The 22,155-nt window shown below is 37.1% G+C and overlaps 1 long non-coding RNA gene across 1 annotated transcript; it reads left to right on the top strand.

Annotated features, from left to right (window-relative positions):
• Positions 1 to 2,651: 2,651 nt before the first annotated feature.
• On the top strand, positions 2,652 to 20,533 carry LOC132620898 (uncharacterized). Its single transcript, XR_009575329.1, has 3 exons — positions 2,652 to 2,907; positions 3,403 to 3,460; positions 20,245 to 20,533. It is a non-coding gene; the product is annotated as an uncharacterized LOC132620898 (long non-coding RNA).
• The last annotated feature ends 1,622 nt before the right edge of the window (positions 20,534 to 22,155 follow it).

Below are 22,155 nucleotides of genomic sequence, written 5' to 3'. Positions count from 1 at the left end.
GAGGGGCATTGAAAAGCTACCTGTATAGTGTGCTTTCTGATTATGTATAGGTTGGGGTAAAGATAATATTATGAGAGTTTGAAACGACTATCATTGGAATATAAGTGTTACCTAATTGAGAATTTGGAACGACTATAAGTACTAAATAATTATCGATTGGAGTGAGTGGAATGTGGCCTTGGATGAGATGCTACATTGGTTGGATTACTCGATTACGAATTATCAGATGAGATTTTGTACTATACATAGAAAGGTTCTCGTTGCTTCGAGATTTTGTTAAGGTTTTGTACGTGGATAATCAAAGTTACAAATTATAAGGAAAGACATGGATATGGTACAGTATACCAAGTGAGTTGGAAAAAGGGTCAGATGAATTTGGCAATGAAAATGGGGACATAGAGCAGAATACAAATAGATAATGATATAAGTACACCCTAAAGGGGGTAAGCGGGTGAAAAAAAATGCAGGTGTAAGATGGAAACAATTGACACTGTAATATATTGATATGGATACTTAAACTTCAAGTGAGATCCCTTGCTGAACAAGTTAGTAAGATCTGAAAGCCAGCAATAAACGGATAGAAGTCAGGATGGTATTCGAGATAGTGCTGAGAATTATTTGTAAAGATTTTGATTGATATGACATTAGAAAGTGGGTGCTTATAAAAAGAAAGAATACGACAAGAGAATGGTAACGAATAACTTGAGAGATATTAGTAAGGATAGCAATGCTATACTGGATAGGCTAAGATGTTGGCAATAGAGTTGTTGCTAATGATATAGTGACTTACAAGTAGCAAAGGAGAAGGGATAGAAGATCTCCTATAGTAGGATATGAGAGAATAAAAGGGTGAATAAAGGAAAGGGATAGGAGTGTGACAAGATAGGCTACGAGCGAGTTTTAGTACGGATGAGATATGTAAAGCAGAATGAACCAGGAGAAGGAAAGACTATGACTAAGATCGAATATACTTTATACAAGTTGTATAAGAATAGTTATGCAACCTACGAATATTTGTATGCTAAGAATGAGACCAAGTGAGTAATTTATAAGAAGAGTAAGGATTCAATAATAACAATGAGGTTATGATGTTTTGGATACATTAAGGAAAAATGTAAATGGTTTAAGCCAAATTACCAAGATAGAATTAATACTAAGGGTAAATAGGACATGGCTATGGCTGAGCCGAAGATTTATCCCGATACCGATTGTAAGATAAGAGAGGAGAAGGAAAAGTAAGGCATGAAGACTACTAAGACGACGCTAAGATATCTCTTGAGCTCATTTGAGCACTTACGCATATTCTGATGTGTGATAGGAAAACTAAGAGCAAAATCTGGGTAAAGAGGCAATAGAAGAGTTTGAATTAAAGATAAAGAAATGATATGAGACAATATGCCTAAAGTGTTACAAATTGGATTAAGGGAAATTGTGAAATGGTTTAAGCGAGATGATCAGAACAAGCGGGTTACTGGATGACAGTGAATTTACATGTCAAATCAAAAAAATCTTTCAGAATTATACCAGTTAATGATGTGTAAAGTTCTTATATGAGTAATCTCCAGCGCTACTTGATAACCAACTGTAAAGATTGAGATTAAGAGCTAAAAAGTAGAGTGACAGTTAAAGTCTTTTAAAGAAGTCGAGGAGTGATACATGAGGCCGAAGATTCCAGAATAGGGATTGGAACAGCATAGCAATGTAAGGTTATTAAATTAAATAATGTTACACCTTGGAAAATTTCATTTTATTCGTAGAGTCTGCAAAGGGTCTATAGGTTACCAGAGGCATGAAATACTCCAAGGATTGTAAAGTCTAATAAATCGACGAGGGACGTCTGCGCTTTATAAAATCTTATTCAAAGATTAAGAAGTAAGAGGAAATGAACGATACATCTTAAAGGAGTAACTATAGAAGAAGAAAGAGTCGAGTTATGACTAAGCGCACCAGACAGAGAGTAAGATTTCAGCAGAAAAGCTCGCAATACAACTGTCAACCAACTGCAAAATAAAGAGGAGAGTAAAGACAACGACGTGGAATTATTACCTCGAGAAGCAACAAAAAGAGGAAATATTACGGGAATGGTTACTTAGAGATCTGGAATGCGTAATAAATTGAAGGGAATCAACCAACGAAAGAGGCATGGATACAAGGAATGAAGTTCCAAAATTATTTAAGACTCGAAAGTGTGACGACGATGATTGAGAATAATATTTTATGTGTGGAAAATAAGGCTATGGCATAGTGTTATATAACATGGTCATGGTAATGGGTATATGGAGTGTGTTAAAGGTGATCAATATTTAAGTAAATTGAGATCAAGAAATTAATTATATGAATAATTGGTTAAATATTGGGATAAAGTGGAAGAGTACGGGATTAACTATGCTATTAATTATCATTAAATGGACAGATGTCAATTTGGGTAAATCCACGTGCAACCAAGGGAAGCAGAGAACAAATGACTATTTATTTACATGGTGGTTAGGTGGCATGTTATTAGGAGGATTATTTTGCAAAGTCATCCCATGTGGTGGGACCCACACTCCACTAAGAGAAGATGATTTCCATATCAAATCAAAGTTAATTTATCTTGTAAGATGAGCATGGGGGAAGCAACAAAAAAATTTATAGAATGCAAATCACGTATTTCCATTCTTGGAAATAATTAACGTGACTTTCAATTTTAGGCAGCATTCACGTATAGTTACGGAAAAGGCATATCATTCTCCTCACCTTAATTTAGAGGAAATCTTCTATACAAATAAAGGTGGCAAGCAATCGTGGAGAACATCATACGAGTTCCTTCACCGCTTCGATCTTGTTATTCCGTTTTATCACATTGTTAATTCGGGCTTTCTTCAAAAATGAAGTAAGGTGGAAGCGGAGTATTTGTTGGCATATGAGGTAAGAAATAATCTCTCCTAGATGTATTTGATTTATCCAAGATGTATCTACATTGCCAGATGAAAGAAATACGAAAATTATATCGAAAATCGGATAAACTCGTGTTGTAGTTCGGTGGACTTTTTTGAGATATCGTTCTTATGAAATTATATGAATGGAAATTAATTGAATAACCTCGAGGTGTTGTTGTTGTTGTTAATATTGTTGAGAAATTTCAGAATGAAGAAAATGACGTTATAGTCTCGATATGTTCATTGAGTTGATGTTATTATGACGGGCTATTTTAAAAGTGATATAAGGACGGATTCGATTTCATTTGGATATATATTTGTTGATATTATTATTGTTGGTATTGTGATCGATATTTTGGCTAAGTTGGAATCTCGAGGATTATTAAGTTTTAGGGAAGATGCTACCCGAATATCATTAGATTCCTAAGTAACTAAGAATTGATTTGAAAGAGTATCTTAATCTGATTATTGGCATGTTTGGTAGTGTTTGTAGACTGGTGAAGCTCAAGACCTAAGTTATGGTTAAATTGACAAGCGACAAGGTATGTAAAGCTAACCCTTCTTTCTTTTTGGCATAATTTACATGAAATGAACAAACGACGAATGTATAAGTTCCTATTCTTAGAGACACTAGGGTGATTAATATTTTTGATCTCCATAAGTTATTTCATATTGTCTCGGTACGCGTCTATCACTGCTGAAGTTCCATTTGACAAAATTCATAATGATGTTCGAGAGATAATTGACATGACTGTCTCCGTTGACATTCAAGTGTTAGTTCATTTTATCTATTCTATCGAGTCTAAGATTTTGATTTTCATATGGTTACTCACTACTCTGCTCGTGCATGCTGTTATTATATCTTTCACCGAATCCCGGGCCGGGTATGATTTCGTGCACAATTTCACTACATTGTTCACCGAGTCCCTCATTAGAGGGCCGGGTACGGTGTATATATATATATATATATATATATATATGATATGATGATGTGATGATATGATGATGTGATTATGGCGCTAAGGATTGTATGTGATGACTTTGTTCACGGCGTCCCATAATGGGCCGGGTATGATATATGATATTGATATGCATGTTTTACATCTCATAAGGCAAGTGTATTGGTATTTTGAAAGTCACATTTGTCTCCTGTAGTCTCTATTTCAGTCATGATCCTCTTTATTGTATTTCATGCTTTATATAATCAGTACATATCTCGTACTGACCCCCTTTCTTCAGGGGGCTGCGTTTCATGCCCGCAAGTACAGATACTCGATTTGGTGATCCTCCAGCTTAGGATTTCCACTCAGCTGTCTTGGAGAGCTCCATTGTTCTAGAGCCTAGACTTTTGGTACAGATCTTTTGATGTATATATATATGTTTACCCAGGGGTACGGCGAGGCCCTATCCCGTCATATTTCACTATCGATACTCTTAGAGGTCTGTAGACATATGTGTGGGTTGTGTATAAGTTTTGTTCAGCTGTGTCTCTATGGCTTGCGTATGGTATTGATATGTAATAACAACCTTGTCAGCTTACGTATGGTATTGACATGTTGTGACAACCTTGTCGGCTTACGTATGGTATTGACATGTTGTGACAGCCTTGTCGTCTTACGTATGGTATTGACATGTTGTGGCAGCCTTGTCGGCTTGCGTATGGTATTGATATGTTGTGGCAGCCTTGTCGGCTTGCGTATCATATTATGTATTGGTTAGCAGTGACTCCTCAGGAGACAGGTTTATGATATGTGGCGTTATGAATCTTTAGTTGCTTTCATAAGTTCCATACAATTCTTAATTTCAGTCTGACTAGATCTAACAGGTACGTATACGAGTGTCCAGCTCGGGCACTAGTCATGGCCCACGGGGTTGGGTCGTGACACAACAATAGTTAACATTCCAGTATCCAAATGGCTCCGTATGAAACTTTATATGGAAGAAAGTGCAGATCTCCAAATGGATGGTTTAAAACAGGAGAAGTACAGCTAATAGGCCCTGAATTTATTCAGCAAGCGGTCGAAAAAGTCAAGGTGATCCGAGATCGATTGCTGACAGCCCAAAGTAGCCAAAAATATTATGCGGACAACCGCCGGCGGGACTTGGATTTTCATGTTAATGATTGGGTATTTTTGAAAGTGTCGCCAATGAAAGGGGTGATGAGATTTGGAAAGAAAGGGAAGTTAAGTCCACGATACATTGGACCTTATAAAATTATCCGCAAGGTGGGTCATGTAGCATACGAATTGGACTTACCTTCAGAGCTTGAATCGGTCCATCCAGTCTTCCATGTCTCAATGCTCTGCAAGTGTGTTGGAGATCCTACGAAAATTCTTCCAATAGATGATGTGCAAGTGACAGAAAAGCTAGCATATGAAGAAGTGCCCATTGCCATCTTAGATAGGCAAGTACGAAGACTTCGAAATAAGGAAGTAGCTTCAGTCAAAGTGTTCTGGCGAAACAACAACCGAGAAGAAATGACGTGGGAAGCAGAGGAGAGTATGAAATCCAAGTACTTGCGCTTATTCCAACCCCCAGGAGAGATTCAAGATGAAACACCAACATTATGAGGTATGTATGCTTACTTTTCATGCTTCTGGTCGTGTGTGGCCATAAATATATTGTTATTGTGTTGTGGCCCAATGAGGCAATATTATTATGGGTTGTTGTGACAGGACGGTAGTGACATATTACAGGGGAAACTCTGGCAAATTTTTTGTAGAATTCCCGAGTGTTTAACATTCGAGGATGAATGTTCCAAAAGGGGGGAAGAATGTTAGACCTTGGAAATTTCATGTCGTCGCGTAGTGAGTGGACTACTGCGAGCTTAAGGATAACAGGAAGTTCTTAAGATTATAAGACGGATAATTAGTGGTCTTAGAATGCGTACGTTAAGATCTTGGAGCTATATGAATTGATGGGATAAGGATTGATAAGAATAAGTGGAGTATAAGTGAGGTTTAGGAAGGGTTTCATAAATTATTGCGTTAAGAATTGTTTGGAAAGGCCTTGAGGACGATTTATAGGGATTTTTAGATCATTAATGAAGTATTAAACAAGTGTTAAGAAGGTTGTATAAGGATTGGAGATCAAACGAAACGACGCGGACAACTTCGGAAAAAGTTGTGAGTTCCACGACTATGTTGCACGGACCGTGAAACTTTCCACGGACCGTATACTGGTCCGTAGAATACCTAAAAGAGATGATGGTTTCCTGGTGGTGATCCACGACTAGTTGTACGAGCCGTACAATATGCCACGGACCGTACAAGTGTCCGTGGAAGTCCCGACGGGCTGAGTTATTTCAATTATATATATGTGATCCCAGTTCATTTATTTCATTTCACACACACTTCTTCATCTCTCAAGACCTCTAGAAGGTTCCACAAACTTCATCTACAAGAATATAAATCAAAACAAAGATCAATATCGAGAATTCAAGTGAATCAAGTGCATAAAGCTCACTGGGGTCTATCTAAGCCAAGGAATCTCAAAGGAAGTGAGCTAGGGTTTTTTTGCAAGAAGGGAAGTTCCACTCAGGGTTGTTCATCCATCATTTAAGGTGAGGTTTATGCCCATTCCATGTTGTTTAAGGTATTGGAAGGCTAAGACACTTGAATTGTAGAAAGATATAGAAAAATGGGTTATAAATGAGTGAATAGTGTCATTGTGAAATAGTAGTTGGAGTGAATTATTAATATTGGTATGATGTGATTGTATATATGTTATGAATGACATTTAGAACATGGAGTAAGTATTATATGTGAGAAAATGCAAAAATGGATTATGACCATGATTGTGGAGAAATTGGAGTGAGATTGTGAATTGCGGATAATGTAGATGTATGATGATTGTTGTCTATTATATTGTGAATGTTGTAATGAACGTTTGGGAGTTGATATAGAATATGGGGAAAGTAGTATAAACAAAGGGAGTGCTGCCCAACTTTCTTTAGCTTTAGTAAGCACGTTTAAGTAATCGATTAGCTAATGTTAATGCGAATTCTCTTGAAGGTAGAAACGTGAATATTGAAGAGGAGAGTTCAAGCGATAGTGTAGCTAGACAAAAAGGTATATAACGCTAACCCTTTCCTACTAAGGCATGAATCTTTCAAATTTTTGATGATCTTCTTATACGATGGAGACTATGAGTCCATTAATATACAAGCTACATACGCATAGGATTAAGAAAGGAAATACGATACGAGCATGATAATGATGATGATGAATATAAGTATGAGGAATCCTAGTGTATTATTGTCACGACCCGCCTAGGGGCCGCGACGAGCGCCCGGTGCAAGCCCACCCGGGCACCCTTGGCTTGCACTTACACTTACCTCTAGGTGAGCCACACCATTAAACATACATTTCTATTCATCATTCATGCTACTCCCATTGGATGATAATGCTTTTATATCATCATTGGCATTTTGTGCCACATCAATGTACATGAGCCAACAAGGCTATCAAAAATGATATACAAAATATAGGCCGACTGGGCCAGACATGTCTAATCATATACACAGGTCTACGAGACTCTAAGGAGGGTATAACATATCACATAAGCGGGACAGGACCCCGCTATGCCCATAATTATATACACAAAAGAATAAGTACCCAAAAGCTATAGCTCCGAATGAAGTGGAGCTCTGCTATGTAGTCTCTGAGAATATAGCTATGGATCGAGCCTGTCTCCCTGTGCACCTGCGGGCATGACGCAGCGTCCACAAACAAAAGGACGTCAGTACGAAGAATGTACTGAGTATGTAAAGCATGATCAACATCAATATAGAAGTATAATGAACAATATGAGAAATAGTACAAGATGGGAGATGGTAATATCATCGTCATAGACACTTACTCGGCTTTCATAGAAACTTTCCATTTCTAATGCATACTTGGGTACTTACAACCATATCATATCCGTTCCATATTTGTACTCGTATTCGCATACATACCCTCCTTCACATTCATATCGTATCATATTCGTACTCATACTCGTATCGATATCATATACATAGCATACCTGACCATGCAGGATCGGTGTTTCATACATACTTGGCCAACCAAGGCTCAAGGTTACTCATACCTGGCCCTACTAAGGCTTCAGGATTACATCTACCTAGCCCTACCAAGGCATCAGGGTTATCCGTACCATCTGCAGAGGTGTGTGCGCGTTACATAATCATATACATACTTATTTACATATCCTACCCGACCTCATAAGCTCGGGGTTCATAATAGCCATACATAGATACATTTACATAATATCCCATAGGCATCTCTACTACTAACATCATTATCATCATCGATATCATTATCACTATTATCGTCATTCATCACATCTATCTTTATAGGCTTACTCGTCATACGAGGAATTTAGTACAATCGTAGCGTATTAAGAATCGTGAGCTTACTAGCTCGGAAGATCAAATCATTTGAAGACATCATGGACTTATGGAAGATTTTAGATGTTTGGCCAAAGAACTATGCCTTATGAAAGAAGGGTTAGCCTTACATACCTTTTCCGTTCAACTATTCTACACTTGCGCTTTCTCCTCCAACGCTAGCGTTTCTACCTTCATAGAAGTAATATTATCATTAGAATCGATAGCTAGCATATACGACTAAAACTAGAGAAAATGGGACAGCATCTCCTTTATTTATACGACATTCCTCCATAACGTATATCAACTCCCAAACGTCAATAATACATTCACAATACCATAGCAATAGTCATTATTCATCCGCATTATCCATATTTCTTAGTTTACCTTCAATCACCCATATCCATGGCTATAACACACGACTATGTCCATTCACGTACATTTCTCATCTCATGTTCTCGACATCATTTATAACACATTTACATCACAATACGTCAAGACTCATAACTCAATTAAAACTATTTCTCAAAATGGCACTATTCCACACTCATGACCCATTTTGCCATACCTTTTTACAATCCAAGTATTTCAACTCTTGAATACCTTAAAAAACATAGAAATATCATAAATCTTACCTTAGATGTCGTAGGAACAAGCCTTGGTTGATAATACCCCACTTGAGCAAAAATCCTAGATTATCTCCATTGGGATTTCTTGACTTGAATGACCTTTAATGGGTTTTCTTATACTTGATTCACTTAGTTTATGTTGTTGATCTCTAATAATCCTTGAACTCTTATGGAATTTATGTATAGAGGTGTTTTAGAGAGAAGGGGTGTCATGTAGAAGTGAAATGAAATGAAATAATAAACTTGGTCCCCTTTTTAATAACCCAAAATCTGATTTGATGTGAACAGTCGTCGAAAGTGCACAGTGGTCATAAACCCAGTTTACGGTCTGTATTCTAGTTTACGGGCCATATTTCGTGGTCGTAATTAAGCATAACAGAACCAGAAAGGTATGCTAGAGTCATGGTGATTTACTATCACGGTTTACGAGCCGTATTTCGATTTACGGTCCGTATTCCAAGTCGTATTTAACCATTTGATCATTTGGCAGAAAGTTGAAGTTTTGGAAGTCAAAATACGACATGGCAGTTTACGGGCCGTATACCACTTTACGGTCCGTATTTCATTTTACGTTCAACTGGCCAAAGTGCAAATCTGTAACTTTCCACATTTTCAGAATCTATAGTTAGTCATCATGGAGCATAACCTATCTCTTATTACAATCGCCTTTTAAATCTTACTTAGGGTCATCAATGTCATTTCATACTCATGGAAATATCATATACTCGTACTCCTCACTAGTTCATTCACTTGCCTACCAACGAAAATTTTTTCTGAGGTGTAACAATTATCATGTGTCCATGAAGCTAATAATTCTAAGTATGTTTTTATCGATGCTTCTCTTTGCGTACACTCACCTTAAATCGTTAGTTCCTTCAAGGTGAGATATGATGTTGATGATTAATCCATAATATAATCAGGGGTTCACGACCTTATGTCACCCTAACATAGCCATAGTTGCCTTCAAATTCCAGCATATGTTCTTAATGATAAATGTATAATGATGCTGAGTCATGATATGTCTATGAGATGATCAATAATGTAAGTGTATGTTATAATTATGCAATGTATGAAAATGTTAAGTTATGGTTGATCATATGACGATATGATTCCACCGCGCCTAGATGGCCGGGCATGTCACCGCTAAACGCGGACTGCATACTATTCCACCATGTGTAGATGGCCGGGCATGTCACCGCTAAGGCGGGCTGCTATGGTTCCACCGCGCCTAGAAGGCCGAACATGATCACCACTAGTGGGCGGCATATGATGGTTACCTAGACGCGGGTTAACGATGATGATGATGATGTGATGATGTGATGATATATGTTCTATGATGATACATGTTCCATGATTATATAAATATGCTATATATGTATGAAATGTACTCATCTATAGAACTCATGCAGGTTATATCCTTCTCCTATGGTTTATGATTCTTCTACTACGCTTATTTCATTCATGTCTTACATACTCAGTACAATGTTCGTACTGACGTCCTGTTATACCCCATATTTTTGTACGTTGGATTATTCGTAAGCTAATCGATATGAATTCAAGGACAAGGTTATTTTTTAGATATGAGACAAGGACTTTTTAATCCCGATTTTAATAAGTGTACGATTTGATTGTAAATTTCAATTAGTGTGGAAATATTAGTGGAGATTAGGGACTAACTAACCATTACTAGATTATTAAGTGGGGATTAATGATTAATTTGCCTAATTAGTGTATTAGGTGGGCCTCACGAAAATGTGGACAATTGTGATTGGGCATGGGTGAGGACATGTTAATGAGACACATGTCAATGAGCTGCCACATGTCAACATAATGGGAAGCATATATATGTTACTTGATGACCAAGCATTTTCATTTTTAATCTTCACAAAACTTGTTGAAGAAGAGAGAAAAGCTCCACGACCATGGAAGCTCCTAAAGCTCATGGCCATGGCCCCTTATAAGCTCATGTCCAACCCTTTTTACACCATTAAATTGCCAAATCTTATCTTGAATTGAAGAAGGAAGTATGAACAGCCATGGCTGCCAAGCTCACGGCCATGGCAGCCCTTGATCAACCTCCAGCGTTGCAAGAAAAGTTAAGCTTCTAAGGTGTCCTAATTAAATTTGAGGTAAGGTTTAATACTCTCCTACATGTTCTAGAAATGATTTGGTCTTTGTATGAATTGGTGGATGTGGAATTGGATGCAAGAATTGTGTATGTTGATGATGAGATTTCGTTTAAGCTATATAGGGGCTGTTCTAATCTAATAATGATGAGTTAATTTTAATTGGTATTGTGGTTGTTGTTGTCATGGATTAAATGATGAAAGTAAAGGAATTTGATGGTTAAAGTTGAAATTATATTTATTTAGTGGGATGTTTTAAGAACTTGTTGTAATTAGAGGTTATTTTGGGCATGTTGTTGTTCTTGTTGAATTGGAGGATTATGTGTAGTTAAGATTATGCATTGTGTTGTTGTAATTGTTGTGCTGTTATACGGTCGTTACGATAAAGTGCTATGGGTATAGATTATTAAGAATAACTTGAATATGTCGTAGCCGTTATGCTAACGATTATTGAATGTTGTAATCTGTGGGCTGATTGGAATGCTATGTGGGCTGTTCGGAGTATTCATGAATCATGTCTTAGTTATTCTTGATATATTATTTGAACGTGTGGTTGTTGACGATGACTTGGTCGTTTTATAGTTGGCTTGAAAACGAGGGAAATGAACAATATAGGGAAAATGCCGCCCAATTTTCTAGAAATAAGCTACTAACGTTGGAATACCTTTTGAACCTTTCTGTAGCTTACCCATAGTTCTTAACGTCTTAATATAGGTTGAGACACTTCGGGAAGCGTATATGTATTGTATCACGGATAAGCATTAAAGGTATGTAAAGCTAACCCTTCCTTCTTTGTGGCATGATCTTTATGACACAAATAGACGACGTATATATGACTTCAAAAAAGGCTCCTATTCTTAGAGACACTAGGATGGCTAATGTCCTTGATGCCCAGAACTTACTTTATTATGTCTTGATACATATCTATGATTTCTGAAGTCCTATTTGATATGTTCCATAGTGACATTCGAAGGGTACTTGATATGATTATTGTTTTGATTTTCAAATGATAGTTCATTTTGATTATTCTATCGAGTCTCAAATATGACCTAGTTGGCATATGGTTGCTCACTACTCTGCTCGTGCATGCCTCAATATATCGTTCACCGAGTCCCTCACTAGAGGGCCAGGTACGGTATATATATATATATATATATATATGACGATATGATGATAAGATGATGTGATGATATGATGATGTGATGATATGATGATGTGATTATGGCGCAAAGGATGGTATATGATGACTTTGTTCACCGAGTCCCATAATGGGCTGGGTATGATATATGATATTGATATGCATGATTTGCATTTCATAAGGCAAGTGTATTGGTATTTCGAATGTCATACTTGTCTCCTATAATCTCTATTTCAGTCATGATCCTCTTTATTGTATTTCATGCTTTATATACTCAGTACATATCTCGTATTGACCCCCTTTCTTCGGGGGGCTGCGTTTCATGCCCGTAGGTACAGATACTCGATTTGGTGATCCTCCAGCTTAGGATTTCCACTCAGCTGTCTAGGAGAGCTCCATTGTTCCGGAGCCTAGACTTTTGGTATAGATCTTTTGATGTATATATGTTTATCTAGGGGTACGGCGGGGCCCTGTCCCGTCATATTTCACTATCGATACTCTTAGAGGTCTGTAGACATATGTGTGGGTTGTGTATAAGTTTTGTTCGGCTGTGCCTATACGATGTGCTATGGATATGTTCGTCTGTAGTGGCAGCCTTGTCGGCTTGCGTATCATATTATGTTTTGATTAGTTGTGACTTCTCGGGAGACAGGTTGTCGGGATATATATATATATATATATATATATATATATATATATATATATATATATATATATATATATATATATATATATATGATGACGTTATGAACCTTTGGAGTTCTTTTGCATGTTTCCATATTGTTCTCAGGTCCAGTTTGACTATATCTAATTGGTACGTATACGAGTGTCCAGCTCGGGCACTAGTCATGGCCCACGAGGCTGGGTCGTGACAAAAGTGGTATCAGAGCAGTTCATCCTCGAAGTGTCTGCTGACCGTGTCTTGTAGAGTCTTGTTTATCGGTGTGTTGTGCACCACATCTATAAACAGGAGGCTACAGGACATTTAGGATGTTACCTTTCCTTCTTACTCTAGATCATGCGATAGAGCCAAGAGATAGGAAATGATATCCCTTATATACTGACCTTTGATTTCAGCAGGAGAATGGTGTCGACCTTAGAAGGTAAATAATGCTACTGGGAGTTACAGATGTAAGATATTACATCAAGGTTACGTTATCAGAAATTGTATATATAGAACGGCAAACTGGCCATCATCAAGGTAAGTTATTGAAGTATAGTAAGAAAATGGATTGAATGTATATATATTGTTGATAAGTTCAGTTATAAGGTGTGAACAGAAGAAGATGAACGAATCAGTAAAAAGATAGGTGAGCAGGGTACATGTCAGATATAGTGTGAATGTTACAGGTATGATTGAAATGCAGTTAAAGATTGAAAGGGAAAGTAAACAAGAAAGTGTAACAGGTACAGTTCGAGTTGGACATACGAGGTAAGTTCATCATTTTCATACTGTTATTGATATGGGGAGCCCTGTGCGTCTATGATACGATATAATATATGCATATATATGTTGGCCCTGTGAGGCATTGTTGGTATTTCCTGCGTGAAGGTTTTGAGATAGTAAGAAATACAGAGGAAACTCTGCCAAAATTTTCCTAGAAATAAAACGAGAATGAGATATAAGTTCGTAAAAAGTCTTTAAAGGTCATGTCAACAGTAATGATAAGATTTGACTAAGTTGCAAGTACGTCTGACTTCGAGAAATAAAGTTAACGGTTGAATTGATAATAATAGTAATTATGAGGTCGACACTGACATGGTAAATTTATCATGTTGGATTAAAGCTTTAAGAGATACCCTCCATGTCATCCGTAAGAGGCATCATTATTATCTGGGAAATTTGATTTCGAAGAAGCAAATATTAGCAGCAAAGTTTGGAATTCATTTGAACGGACCAGAATACTTTCCAGTCACATTTTACCTTAGAAAAAGCTCATGTTGAAGAGCAAAAACGTCCAACAATTAAGTTTCACTTTTATTTGAAGAGTACAAAGCATACAGTAAGTAGTTTATGAACTAAATAGTTCGTTCATGACCAAAGAATAAATCTGGAAGTAAACTATGTGAATCAAGCATTAGAAGTCCCGTGGTGCTTGTAGGACTCTAGTTCTTCTTCTTGTGGCAGTTTTGGAGAATGCTTCATGGTGACGTAATCTTGGAGTTGGAGCGTTCATGTGTTCTTGGGGTAACATTTCATCATATCTTTATGTCCTTGAGTTTATTAGTTCTTAATCAACTAATTGGAGATGGGATTTGTAGAAGGAAAACTCAAACTTGTGGGCTGTCTTAGATCATGCGTTTCATGTGTTGTTGATGAAATGTTTGGAAAATTTGGAAGGGCTTGAGATACTAAGAGATGATTTAGAAAAGGCTGGCAAATCTTAATAGGGTAATACGTTGAGGCATCACTGAATTGAAAAGCAGGGATAAATTACAGCGAGTTTATAGTTAGAGGAAATAACAGTATGATTGAGACAAGAGTACAGAAGACGAAGAATTGCGACAAATATGAATGTATTGGTAAGATGGCTTGTGAGGTATTGAGGTTAAGATTAACCAGAAAGGGTAAAAGGTTATGTACGCCTACTCCACAGAGTGTGATTAAACCATAGTCAAAATCATGAATAGGGTTAAAAAAAAAAAAGGAGAGAGTGTTACATTATAGGATTGATTACGAACAGGATATAATGTGAATATAATGAGGATTGTTATGAGAATGAGTAAAGCCCAGTGAGGAAGTGACTAAAAGATATGACGTGATCTATGTGACTAAAGTATAAAGGCAAATGTGAAATGGAAAGGCAGGGTATAGAACGAATGAGAAAGGCTTATAAAGTTCTATAGGGAAAGTTCAGAATAAAGATTATGCGATAACGGAAATGAAAGCGAGCACAAGAAAAGAAGGAGGTAATTAAAAGAAGGAAATAAGAAGGAAGCGAGCGAGATAACAGTGCAGTAATAGGTTATGACATGTATAGCTGAGGACACGAGTAATATAAGTGACGGAACTATGAAAGACCAAACTAAAAAAAAGATGAGCAACGAAGCAGAATGAGTGCCAGAAAATGACTGGGATGATAAGAACAAATAGGGATGAACATAATACACTTTGAAAAAGAGAAAGGGATTATGTAGGAGTAGTGTTTTCCGAAGGATACAGGAGTAGCAAGTGATTCCTCGTGCACAGAATAAAAGATGGACATAGAATGGAGAAATGGGAAGGAATACTAAAGAAAGCACCCAAGATAGACATAATTAATTGAGTACGAGTGCAAAATAAAAGGGAAATACATAGCTACGAACTTAAAGGTGTAATACGAAGACAAGGTGATAAGATAATACCATTATTAAAACGAATTTGATATGATTTTGAGTAAGTTAGAAGTAAGAGTTGGGTACACAACAAGGGTGAAAGAGCATAAGGCATAAAAGAGTACTGTGTATATATGACTTCACCTCGGAAATAGTGAAATCATTAAAGGACAAGGATTGTGGATTTAAGAAACAACTGAGGTATTGTAAATTTATTAGAGGAAACAGATTATATCCGCTAGGATAAAGATACCGTTATAAGAGAGCTTTGGACATTTATCATCAGAATATAAGTGCTACCTAATTGAGAATTTGGAATGACTACGGGTTCTATATATCGAAAGGTTCTCGTCACTTCCTGATTTTGATTAAGGTTTCGTACATGGATAATTAAAGTTATAAATTATAAAGAAAAACATGAGTATGGTACAGTATACCAAGTGAATTGGAAAAAGGATCGGGTGAAATTGAGATTGGAAATAGGGACAGAGCAAAATATAAACAGATGATGGTATAAGTACACCCTTAAGGGGGGAAGCGAGTGAGAGAAATGCAAGTGTAAGACGGAAATAATTGACACCGCAATATATTTTCTATGGATGCTTAAACTTCAAGTGAGAACCCTTGGTGAAACAAGTTAGTAAGATCTGAAAGCCAGCAATAAACGGGTGGAAGCCAGGACGGTAGTTGCGACAGTGTTGAGGATTATTTGTAAATATCCTGAATGATATGACGTTAAAAAGGTAGGTACTTATGAAAAGAAAGAGTATGATAAGGGAATGGTAACGAGTAACTTAAGAAATATTATAAAGGATAGCAAGGCTATACTAGATTAGAGGCTAAGATTTGGCAATAGAGTTGTGCCCTAATGATGTTGCGACTTATAAGTAGCAAAAAGAAGGGACGGAAATCTCCTATAATATGATATGAGAAAAATCAAAGGATGAATCAAGGGAAAGGAGTATGAAAAGATAGGCTACGAGCGAGTTTTAGTACGGATGAGATATGTAAAGCAGAATGAACTAAGAGAAGGAAAGGCTACGACTAAGATTGGATATATTTTATACAAGTTGTACAAGAATATTGGTATGTTAAGAAAGAAACCAAGTGAGTATTTGATAAGAAGAGTGAGGATTCAGTGATAACAATGTGGTTACAATATTTCGGGCTCATTAAGGAGAGATGTAAAGATGGTTTAAGCCAAATTACTAAGAAAGAATTAATATTAAGGGCAAATAGGACATGGCCATGACTGAGCTGAAGAATTATCCCGATATCGATTATAAGATAAGAAAGGAGAAGGCAAGGTAAAACATGAAGACTACTTAGACGACGCTAAGATATTTCTTGGACTAATTTGAGCACTTACGCATATTCTGATGCGTGATAGGAAAATTAAGAGCAAAAATCTGGGTAAAGAGGCAATAGAAGAGTTAGAATTAAAAATAAAGTAACGACACGAGATAATACGCCTAAAGTGTTATAAGTTGGATTAAGGGAAATGGTTTAAGCGCGACGATCAGAACAAGCAGGTTTCGGGATGACAGTGAATTTATATGTCAAATCAAAACTTCTTTCAGAATTATACCGGTTAACGATAGTCAGATCACAGAGCAGCTGTGTAAAGTTATTATATGAGGAAACTCCCGCGCTACTTGATAGCCAACTCTAAGGATTGAGATTAAGAGCTAAAAAGTAGAGTGACAGTTAAAGTCTTTTAAAGAAGTCGAGGAATAATACATGAGGCCGAAAATTCCAGAATATGGACTGTATAGTAGAGAAATGTAAGGTTATGGAAGTAAAATAATGTTACACCCTAGGAAATTTCATCTTATTCATAGAGTCTGCGAATGGTCTACAGGTTACCAGAGGCATGAATTGCTCCAGGGATTGTAAAGTCTAATAAATCGACGAGGGACGTCTACGCGCGAGAGATAAGATGAAGTGAACGATACGTCTTAAAGGAGTAACTATAGAAGAAGAAAGAGTCGAGTTAAGACTAAGTGCACCAGGGAGGGAGTAAGATCTCAGTGGAAGAGCTCGCAATACAACTGTCAACCAACTGCGAAATGAAAAGGAGAGTAAAGACAACGACATGGAATTACAACCTCGAGAGGAAAGAGCAATAACAAATATTATGGAAATGGTTACTGAGAGAGCTGGAATGCGCTATAATAAAGTGAAGGGATCGACCAATGAAAGAGGCATGTGAAGGGCATAATTCAGTAAAAGAACGTTTAAGGAAGTATTGGGAGTGCAGGATTAGTTTAACATTCGAGGACGAATGTTCCAAAGGGGGGAAGGATTATATACCCCGTATTTTTGTACGTTGGATTATTCGTAAGCTAATCGACATGAATTGAAGGACAAGGTTATTTTTGAGATATGAGACAAGGAATTTTTAATCCCGATTTTAATAAGTGCACGATTTGCTTGTAAATTTCAATTAGTGTGGAAATATTAGTGGAGATTTGGGACTAACTAACCATGACTAGATTATTAAATATGACATTTTCACAGGTCTTACGTTCGTTCGTACGTGTCAATTTGAAAGTTATATGAGCCCATGCATATTCAATGACATTTCAATGTAGGGCATGATCTGTAATTTAATAGGAAATATTGGAATTTTTTTAAGAGATATTCATAAGGTCCAAATAACTAAGAAAAAATGATCTGCAAAATTGTTTCGAAGACTAATACACGTAGATAGCTAATAGGTAAATGTCATAATTGCCCTTAATTTCAATTACATTGACTTTAAGCATAAATGTTGAAACCAGTGGAAAGTTGCAGACTTGCACCTTGGCCAGTTGGTCGTAAAATGAAATACGGACCGTAAAGTGGTATGCGGCCCGTAAACTGCCATGTCGTATTTCAAATTACAAAAGTTCAACTTTCTGCCAAATGATCAAATGGTTAAATACGACTTGGAATACGGACCGTAAATTGAAATACGGTCCGTAAACTGCGATCGTAAATCACCATGACCTCCAGCATACCTTTCTGGTTTTTATATGCTTAAATACGACCACGAAATACGACCTATAAACTGGAATATGGACCGTAAACTGGGTTGACGACCACTGTACACTTTCGACGACTTTCATTTCAAATCAGATGTTGGGTTATTAAAAAGGGGACCAAGGTTATTATTTCATTTCCACACTTCACCCCTTCTCTCTAAAACATCTCTCTACATTTATTCCACAAGAATTCAAGGATTATTAATGATCAACAACATAAACTGAGTGAATCAAGAGTAAGAAAACCTATCAAAGCTCATTCAAGTCAAGAAATCCCAATGGAGATAAACTAGGGTTTTTGCTCAAGAGGAGTATTATCAACATAGGCTTGTTCCTACAACATCTAAAGTAAGATTTATGGTATTTATATGTTGTTTGAGGTATTTAAGAGTTGAAATACTTGGATTGTAGAAGGGTATAGAAAAATGGGTTATGAATGTGGAATAGAGCCATTTTGAGAATTAGCATGAATTGAGTTATGAGTCTTGATGTATTGTGATGTAAATGTGTTATAAATGATGTTGAGAACATGAGATGAGCAATGTACGTGAATGGACATAGTCGTGTGTTATAGCCATGGATATGAATGATTGAAGGTAAACTAAAAAATGTGGATAATGCGGATGAATAATGACTGATGTTATGGTATTGTGAATGTATTATTGACGTTTGGGAGTTGATATACGTTATGGAGGAATGTCGTATAATCAAAGGAGATGCTGTCCGATTTTCTCTAGTTTTAGTCATTTATGCTAGCTATCGATTCTAATGATAGTATGACTTTAATGAAGGTAGAAACGCTAACATTGGAGGAGAAAACGCAAGTGTAGGATAGTTGAACGGAAAAGGTTTGTAAGGCTAACCCTTCTTTCATAAGGAATGTTTCTTTGGCCAACATCTAAATCTTTTATGAGACTATGATATCCTTCAAAATATTTGATCTTCCGAGCAAGTAGCCTCACGATTCTTGATACGCTATGATTGTACTAAAGTCGTCGTATGACGAGTATGCCAATAAAGATAGATGTGATGAATGACGCTAATAGCGATAATGATAATGATGATAATAGTAAATATGCTTATGAGAAAATATGTATGTGTGCCTATGTATGGCTATTATGAAACCCCGAGCTTATATGGCCGGGTAGAATATACAAATGAACATATATATATATATATATATATATACGTATATTACGATGCGCGCGCACCACTGCAGTTGGGTACGGACAACACTGAGCCTTGGTAGGGCAAGGTATGTGTAACACTGCGCCTTGGTTGGCCAGGTATGTATGATCACCGAGCCTAGCTATGGTCGGGTACGTAAAACACCGAACCTTTGTGGTCGGGTATGCTATGTAAATGAGAAATGTATGATATGAACATGTATATGCTATGGTAGATATATGATATAGATATGAGTATGAATACGAATATGATGTGATTACGAAATAGAATATGTATACGATATGGATATGAATATGGATTCGAATACGGATGTATGTACCCAATCACGCAAGCGAAGTGGAAAGATCGTATATAGGGCAAGTAAGTGCCCATGATGATGACATTTCTATCTCCTGTCTTATGCTATTTTCTTATTTTGCACATTATGCTTCCATATTGGTATTGATCATGCTTTACATACTCAGTACATTATTCATACTGACGTTCTTTTGTTTGTGGACACTGCGTCATGCCCGCAGGTGTACCGGGAGACAGGCTTGATTCATAGCTACATTCTCAGAGACTACATAGCAAAGCTCCATTTCATTCGGAGCCATAGCTTTTGGGTACTTATTCTTTTGCGTACATAATTATGGGCATAGCGGGGTCCTGTCCCGCTCATGTGATATGTTATACTCTCCCTAGAGGCTCATAGTCAAGTGTATATGGTTAGGTATGTCTGGCCTTGTCGGCCTATATTTTGTATGTCATTTTGATAGCCTTGTCGGCTTATATACATTGATGTGGCATAGACGCCAATGGTGATATAAATACATTGTTGTCCAATGGGACTAGCATGATGAATGAATAGAATTATGTGTTTAATCATGTGGCTTACCTGGATGTAAGCACAAGAGTAAGCCAAGGGTGTGCTCGGGTGGGCTAGAACCGGGCGCTCGTCGCGGCCCCTCTAAACGGGCCGTGACACCTATTGATCGCTCCAGAGGCATGGTTGTGTTGAATCAGAGTGTTCCAGTAAAAAAAACTATGTTTTTAGGAAGCAATTGTGAGAGCATTCGAGTATAGTAATATGGAAATTGGGTCCTTCAGCTAAGATAGATGAAATTTTGACTAACAAGGTGAGCAGGCTGTGATTTTGGCATACTTCATGTCATGAAGGTTTCCGTGTAGGTATGATAATGATTCCTTGGTTACCGTCAGCCTTGATACTCACTTTCGTCTCTCCAGGACGAGCGATTATTTAATTGGCATCTGATGTAACGACTCATTCAGTCGTTATTGCCATTGGACCATTTTGCCCCTGTTGACCCATCCCCGAGCATTATTAGTAAAATTTTGACCCACGGGGAGAGGTGGCATGGTTCCTTAGGCATGGGAGTGAGTTGTGATTTTACTTTTGGAAAAGTTGGTTTTGAAGTGAAAACCTTTTGACTCATAGTTGACTTTTGGATAAATGGATCTTTTTCTGAAATCTGTCTATTCCGAGAGGTCCGGATGATCATTTGTGACTGATTGGTGGGTCTGATTAGGTTCCCAATGCACTCGATTACGTTTTGGGACTTAGGTTGGAAAGTTGCTTTTAAGCTTTTAGGGGTTGACTTGTTCAACGAGGCTTCCGGGTGTCGTTTCCATGTTTAGAAGACACCAGAAATTTCTGGTCCCAGGTAGTCGCAAAAGCGGTGGTGGAACTGCAATAGCAGTGCCGCAAGGGCGGCCAGCGGTGCCGCAAGAGCGGCCTGTTGACCACAAAAGGGGCTGACGGGCCAGTTTCTTATTTAAATGTCCTTTTGAAACCCTTATTCCTCCCATTCTTAATATAACAATTCCTTAGCATCTTGGAGGAGATTTGAGGAGAGTTGGGTCAGATTTCTCTTGAGGGTAAGTTCCCTAATCTCTATTCCTTTAATTTACCTTCCCTAAGTTTGAATCAATGGTAGTAAATTCATAGAACATGATGAATAAAATGGAGTTTTTATGGTTTCTTCCTTAAAAGAAGTTAGCCTTCCAAATGGGAAATTGACTGTGAAATTGGTTATTTTTACCATAGGAAATTGATGAATTCATTGTTGATAAGCTTATACATTCCTTTATTGGTGATTAACTTGAAGATGAAAGAGGGTTTTTGGGTTTCTTCCTCTAATGAGTTTTTGATTATAAAACCTTGAATTGTTGGTGGATTCGGCTTGATTAATTATGAAATTGTTGATTAGTAACTACATAAGCATGATTCATTCATTACAAGTGACCAATTTGTGGGATTTTAAGTCAGGGTTTATACCAAATTTGAGGGTTTAATCTAGAATCCGAATTTCCATAATCTATGAGTTGATCTAGCTAAAGTTTGATGAGAATTGATCACCTAGAGTATGAATTTCATATTTATCCTTCAAATTTCCTATTTTACCATTGAAAGGCTCGTTTTCCAATTC

Source organism: Lycium barbarum, chromosome 2 (genome assembly GCF_019175385.1).
Source record: "Lycium barbarum isolate Lr01 chromosome 2, ASM1917538v2, whole genome shotgun sequence".
Classification (NCBI taxonomy): Eukaryota; Viridiplantae; Streptophyta; class Magnoliopsida; order Solanales; family Solanaceae; genus Lycium; species Lycium barbarum.
The sequence above is the reverse complement of the archived record's forward strand: the minus strand, read 5'-3'. Positions and strand labels throughout refer to the sequence as shown.